Here is a 7,054-nt window from a genome sequence, read left to right as displayed (position 1 = left end):
CTACAGCCAACAGCAGTAAGCTATTTGCCACAAAAAGAAGTTAAAATCTACCTTGTGGTTTTGTAGGTCAGCAAAGCAAATTACAGGTATCTCAAAAATAAAACAGACTCAAATCAGCAAAGGATAGGATTATTTTCTTTTTTTCAACCATTGTGTATGGCTTTATGAAAAAGAAATGCTTCAAGAGAAACTCTGAAGAGAGACCAACATCAACTAAACATTGCACTGAGAAAATCCAGACTATTTTACTACAGAGGTAGTACAGCAGAGCACGTGCATTAACAGGATGCATTGTATTAGAAAGGAACAGCGTGTTCTGGAACCACTATCCATCCAGCATGAAGTAATGACAAAATAATGTATGTCTGTTAAATGAATCCTGAAGGGGCAGCCCAGGAAGGGAAGAAGAAGACAACCCCCAGTCAATTACATCAGCAGATAAAGCGAAGACCGGAACACCTTCATGTCAAGTCAACCATTACCTTGGTCGCATCCTCATCTTCTAGAGGTTTCTTCAGGCTCTTCAACAGATTTTATCCCTTCCTATCAGATACATAACTGTCTATGGTGGATGCATCTGTCTCTCCATAGCATATTCCTGCAATGTGATACCTCAAGAATAAAAAGGGCATGAGTAAGCTCTAACCAGTTCAACAAAAGCTGACAAACGCCTATTATTCCAATGGTTCTTACCCTTAATCTCCTATGCTATACTTTTAAAAGCACAGAAATGAAGGACATACAATCATTTTTACTTCCAAAACTGTCACTGACTAATATACACAAACCCAGTCATCAGTGGCATAGATATGAACCTGTTTCAGTTCACACTGAAATAGATTTAGGATACATGTGGTCAGTTACTAAGTCCCAAGAGAGAGAATGAGAGCAAACAAGGTACACAAGGTAACTTCTTAAATGGCTGTGCTGCTTCAGAACCAAACATACAAATATACAATCAATAACAAAGGTCATCAGCACGTAGGAAGGAACTAAGAATACTTCCTGAATCCAACTTCTGATATTTAGGCTCTGCTTTGGGAGGTTTTTTTTAAGAATTTCTTTTCACACATAGATGTGTGAAACATATAAACTATATGTGTGAGACATATAAACTATATAAAACCAAAGACTACAAAATCATACTGAATTTAGCATTATAGCTGAAATATTTAACCAATTTTATGATGGCAATTATTATGCATATTACTGTAGTGTCTAGGAATCCTACTGAATGATGAAAATCCCACTGTGACAAGAGTGGTGGAAACACACAAAAAAAGGGAGGCTCCTGGATCATAGTTTATAATTTAAACATCAGACAGAAGGAATAAGCAGCACACTCAGAAACAGGAGAACATGAGCAAATATGAATCAGTGAAATAAAGAGTGATCGTAACACATAAGCAGTCGTACAGAAATGCATTTTGAGCAGGCAGATACATCGTACCATTTTTTAATATTTAGAAAACATTTCTTCTGTTGTATATAAACAAAAGAAAAAACAAGCCAACAAATCCATCAATCCTAAATCTATTATGTGAAGGTTCATTAGTGCTAGCTTCTGTATAACCTCTAATGATGGACAGGTTAAAAAAGTGGTCAAGCCAGCCTAACGAGATTTGTCTAACAAGATTTGTCTATCTTTGCTGAATAACTGAACTTCAGTCGTAAGCAAAAATCATTTTAAGAAACGTTAGTGCACAATGAACTCCATCTGAAGCAAAAGGAAACAGTCAATCTCACAAATCTGAACTTATTATTTTGTGTGTAACAATTTTATTCTCAAGTGAAAACAAATAAAATTTTATAGATGTTACTAAGTGACCACAGATTTAAAATTAGAAACTCATCACAGTTCATTCTCCAGCAATATGCTTAAGTAGTAAAGCAAACTACTCCCATCAACAACTCAATTGCTTTCCAGCATCTTGGTGGGACATAATGGATGCCCGATTCCTTCTCATTCACAAAGAAGGAAGTAGGATGTCTTGGTTTTTGGTCTCCTTCCATTGTTCCAGGTTGCTGCTTCCAGGTTTGGAAAGATATCAGCAAACATACTCAGCTTCTTTAAGAGACAGATCTTCTGTAGACAGCCAAATCGCACAGCAATCTCTACATTCAGTGGATTCTCACAGCTGAGATGTAATATTCTTGTGGCTCCACTTACAGTGAAGTAATTGAGAAATGTGCAGCTGTATTATACGAAAAACTTACCCAAAGAAAGAGAGCAGGAACACTAAAACTAACCGAACCTAAAGGATTCTAAGACTGCAGAGAAAAAAATCACCTGTTTCTTATGGTCCTGGAAAAAGACTGCATTCAGATTGTGTCCCTGTTGCTTGCATATTAAGCTGCAGGCATTAGTGTATAATCAATGCTAGCATTCTCTATCCATTTTTGGTTGTGAGAATACATCTTTCATCTGGTCAAGAAACTTGCCACGGTGTTAGCTGTAAATCTTATTAGATAAGGAACTTCTATGCCTAGTAAGCCCCCAAACACTTATTAGGCACATCTGATCATGGTGTTTTCTCTTTGAATCCTTGACTATACCAGTTAGGGAAAATACAAAAATGCATTTTGTAAAAATAATAACCTGCAAGAAATATAATTTCACATGTTATTATGAAAAATCAAATATGGATACTTGCTGTCTCTTGGATTCCTGTTCAAGTAACGACCACTAGCCACAAAAATCAAAACACACCAAGCAGAAAAGTTTGAAGAAGGTTCATACAACCATGGTAGATCAGGCTCAGACCAAAGTAGGCAGTGGGGCTAATGGAAGAGCATAAACATGTCACAGTCTTCAGGAAACATCAATCTAGATGATTCTATTAAAATCGTGTGATTGGAAGATGTCTTTAAAACAATTAGAGGAAATGGGATGAGGTCTGGTATACTTATTGAAGAAAATGTAGGACAGTTGGGACCATGCTCAAGGAAACCCTTCATAAATATACTAAAATAACAACAAAATCTTGAGTCTGTATAAAGTGGAAAAATCATGCAAAACTGCAAGTAAAACCAGCACACATATGTGTCAGCAGTTATATAACATGTACAGTATAGTTCAGTTCCTTCCTCAACAGTGTCTCCTTAGGAGCCAGCCTAAGAGCGTGACATAAATTTTGAGCAAGGGTAAAGCCATTTTGGTGCAAACAATTGGCATGTCTTTGCATGAATCCAAACTTGCTTGAACTGCAGCCACAATAGGATTCCACTAACAAGTAAGTTGAGTCAAAGGAAACAAGCATACTAAATAAAGGAAGGTTCCACTGAATAGCAAACATCATCAGCACTGTTAGGTATTTGTACATGGTACCAAAAGGGGTAAAGACCAGCAAACACATCAGTGGAAGGGGTTTTTCAGATGCTTGAAGCAATGCTGGAAGACCTCTGCCTTATGTACTCTGATTTGAAAGAATATTGTACACAGTGAATGCAACCAGTGACGCAGGCAGAGAGACTAGCCATTTTTTTTTGCACGCTTGGAAATTTTATAATATCCTCTTATTTGTATCATGCAGTGCCACATTTCATGCTTTTCAGAAATGAACAGGATACTATGAAGTCTAACCCAACCTGTTTGCAGTTGATAGTTACGCATATCTTTGCTTCAGTCTTGCTCCCAGTAAGCTTGCAGGTACGTATAGGGGACCTTGCCAAAAGTCTGCAATGAGAGTTCTAGTGGTGACTTAAGGAAATGAAATTTTTGTCAGTTTTAAATCCAGTTTTAATTCAACATGATAGGTAAAACAAAGTTTGTGCCCTTTGACAGCCTGCTCCCAAGCCACCCAAATATGAATGAGACTGTAATATAGTAATAATCAGAATATAATAATAATAACAATCAGTAATGATCAGAATATGACCAGCATGATGTTTATACATGACTGGGACTGGTATTAGGCAAAATCAAAAGAGGGGTTACAAATCTTATGTATTTCTGGCAAAGAGCAGAATGATTTTTCTGGCAGATGTCCTTACCCCAGCAATTAAAGGTTTATTTGTAGATTTATAAACTGACACAGCAACTTAAATTAAAAGTACAACAACACGTCTTCTTATGAGACTCTCTCTGTCCCACCTCCCAAACTAATCAAATTCTTTTCACCTGGATTCTTCAGAGACTTGAGAGAAAACATTGCAAAGAAACTTATCACCTGGAAAAGCAAAACTTCAATTCACTGTTTTGGAAAAGTTCCAAGTGGTAGGTGCTATTCCATTGGCATAAAGGAAAACATTCCTCCCCTTATCAAGAATTTGTAATGAAAATTTTCTGTTTTATATTATGTTCCTAGCTCAGAAGAGAAGACCCTAATTTTGTGTTTCCTTGGTATGCAATTATAAAACCCATTAAGGAGGAAACTTTCACATTGTGAATCTCTCCATAACAAAGGTATCATCAGTTATCTTTTCTGAAAAATTGGTAAAGGAGAGAAATCTTTCTGGTAATTGCAAGTTTCCTTAAAACTCAATGGTAGAAGGAATAGACAAAAGACTCCTCTGAAGGTAAATATTTAAAATTCTTGAAATAAAACATGATCCTTCATGAACAAATCCATAATACTCTGCAGTTCACAGGGACAGGACATTGGTAGAGGAGGCCTGGGAATCCCTCTGTAGGCTGGACTGAAAATCAAAGACAGAAGTCGGGTTGGTATAACTGCAGTGACAGCAGCAAACTGCTGCTGATAACCCCAGTCTCCAGGTGCACCATTGTCACAGAAGACTAGTTAACAGAACTACTCAGAATAAATTTCTTAGCCCAACTGGTAAGAAGCAAGTAGAATATTCAGTTTCCAGAGATTACATTTACCTGGTGAATAAATTATTACAGAGAACATGACAATGATAATGTAAAATAGCAAAGAAGGAAAGAATACTGCTCTTTTTCATGAACACAACACGCACGCACAAACACTCACAAATGCTTCTTAAAGAGGAAAAATTTAATTAAACATTAGCTTGTTTAAGGGAGTATGAGGACTCTTTGTTTTATGGATGTCAGATTGGTGGTTTGGGATGAGGCAAAAATTACTTGACTAGATTGTGGCAGAGTTATAAGGCCAATGGAAGAAACAAGACGTATACTTGCTTGCTTGAAAGCATTCTGGCTACTGTCTTAACAAGTTCACAACTTTGAAAATATTCAGCTTTCTTTCAGGTATTTAAGATAAAATTTTTATTTCCTGTTATTTCACCTTTCTGTGAGCTGCAATAAAAATCTGGGGGTCTCATTTTAATTTACCCATGGATCCTTCCATACTACCTGGACTTCACCATAACTGAGAAGAAAGTCTCTAATATTAATTTTGTTTAATATAAAACAAATTCAGTTTTAATGTCCCAAGGTCTCAGGATTCCAAGACATAGCTAATTGGTAGTCTTAAAGGAAACAAATCTCTAGAAACAGATACATTTAGTAAGCAGCCTGTTGCTAGGTTTCTTCCTCTGAAAATTAACTGCATTACAAGCACTAGAGGATCATACGGTCCAGGGGAATAAGGTTATAGCATCTACATTAATACATTTCTTTATTATTAACAATAATTTTATAATTTCATACCATTTCATGATCATTTTCTTAGAGATGATAAGCTAATTATTCATTAGGTACTTAGAATACGTAAGGAGGCACATGTACCTTGCCAATATTTTGTCAGATATAGTCTGTTGAGGAATTGCCACATTATATAGTTTATGACTTCTGTAACATCAGTGTTTTCAGTTTTCTTGTTACTACATCAGAAGATCAGCTATTGCCTTTGGGCTCATCTTAGATTTTTTGTTATTTATCTTCTTTAGTGATATTTTCAATTGAGTTACCTGACTGTGGAGGAATTTTCATATATTAATTCATTTATGAATACTATTTCTGCATCACACTCTTAGAAATGAGCTGGAAAACACAAGCTCCAAAGCTGTAAGTAAAAAGCTTCAAAAAATAAAACATTTTCTAAATCTATAAACATCAAATAGATAATGTAGTATTTGTGGAGAAATAACCAAATTAGTTTTCCCGAAGATAAAATGCATTTCTCGGCCACTTTTACTTATTTGCCTTTATCATTTAATCCATCTTTAAATCCCATTTGGTATCGATGCTCATTTTTACTGGTATGTCTATTTAATACTACTAACAGGCAATTTACAGTTTTTTTCCAAAGCAGTTTTCAGTTTTGATTTTGTTATTCTTTTTCAAGACACGAAATAGTTTTTCAGTTGAGGAATACATAACTGGAAGGGATCTACAAGACCAGTCCTGCAAATGTCAGAGAGAACTACTTTCTTAATTCTTTTACATACCAATCAAGTTCCATCTTACCACTATTTCAATTGGAAGACTCTTGCTGAATTTCATGCTGCCAGACATTTCCTTTTATTTTTCAGCCTAAATTTTTTTTCATGGTCAAGTGCATCCATTCATTATGTCAACACTGTCCTTGGTCTATTCATAAATACAATTAAATATAATTTTAACTTTTGCTTTGTTAAGGTCAACCAGCCATTCTTTTTTAATCTTTACTCATGTGTCATTTTCTCAGTGTCTGAAAAGTAAACATCTTCTGTACTTCCAGACTGAATTGCACTAGCACCTGTATAATGTTACTATTATTCCTTCTATTTGGAAATAATACCTTGATACCCTGTACTTTTTTCTTTGTGTGTGTACACACACATAATCCCCTCCAAATCTCCAAATTTGTTTCTAAAATTGTTCTCTTTTCTTAACAGAGAGCAGACTAGCAACAGATTTCAAAACACTAAGAATTACTAAACAATTTTATGTCATCCATAAAAATTCATCCTTCCGTGTATTTTCTTTCTTGTCCACAAGATTTTGAGTAAATTGTTAGATTTTCTTAGAGTACTCTAGATTGATGGATTCTATAGATGGGATAACCTTAAGTATTTTACTTAAAAGTAACTGCATTCAACGCCAAAATGACAAATGGCCATCTATAATACCCTAAAAATATATTTTTGAAAGAGAAACACAGAAAGAAAAAGAACAGTCCTAGAAAGTAAATGTAAGAAATCGAGA

Source organism: Pterocles gutturalis, unplaced genomic scaffold (assembly GCF_000699245.1).
Source record: "Pterocles gutturalis isolate BGI_N339 unplaced genomic scaffold, ASM69924v1 scaffold8980, whole genome shotgun sequence".
In the NCBI taxonomy this organism is placed as follows: Eukaryota; Metazoa; Chordata; class Aves; order Pterocliformes; family Pteroclidae; genus Pterocles; species Pterocles gutturalis.
The sequence above is the reverse complement of the archived record's forward strand: the minus strand, read 5'-3'. Positions refer to the sequence as shown.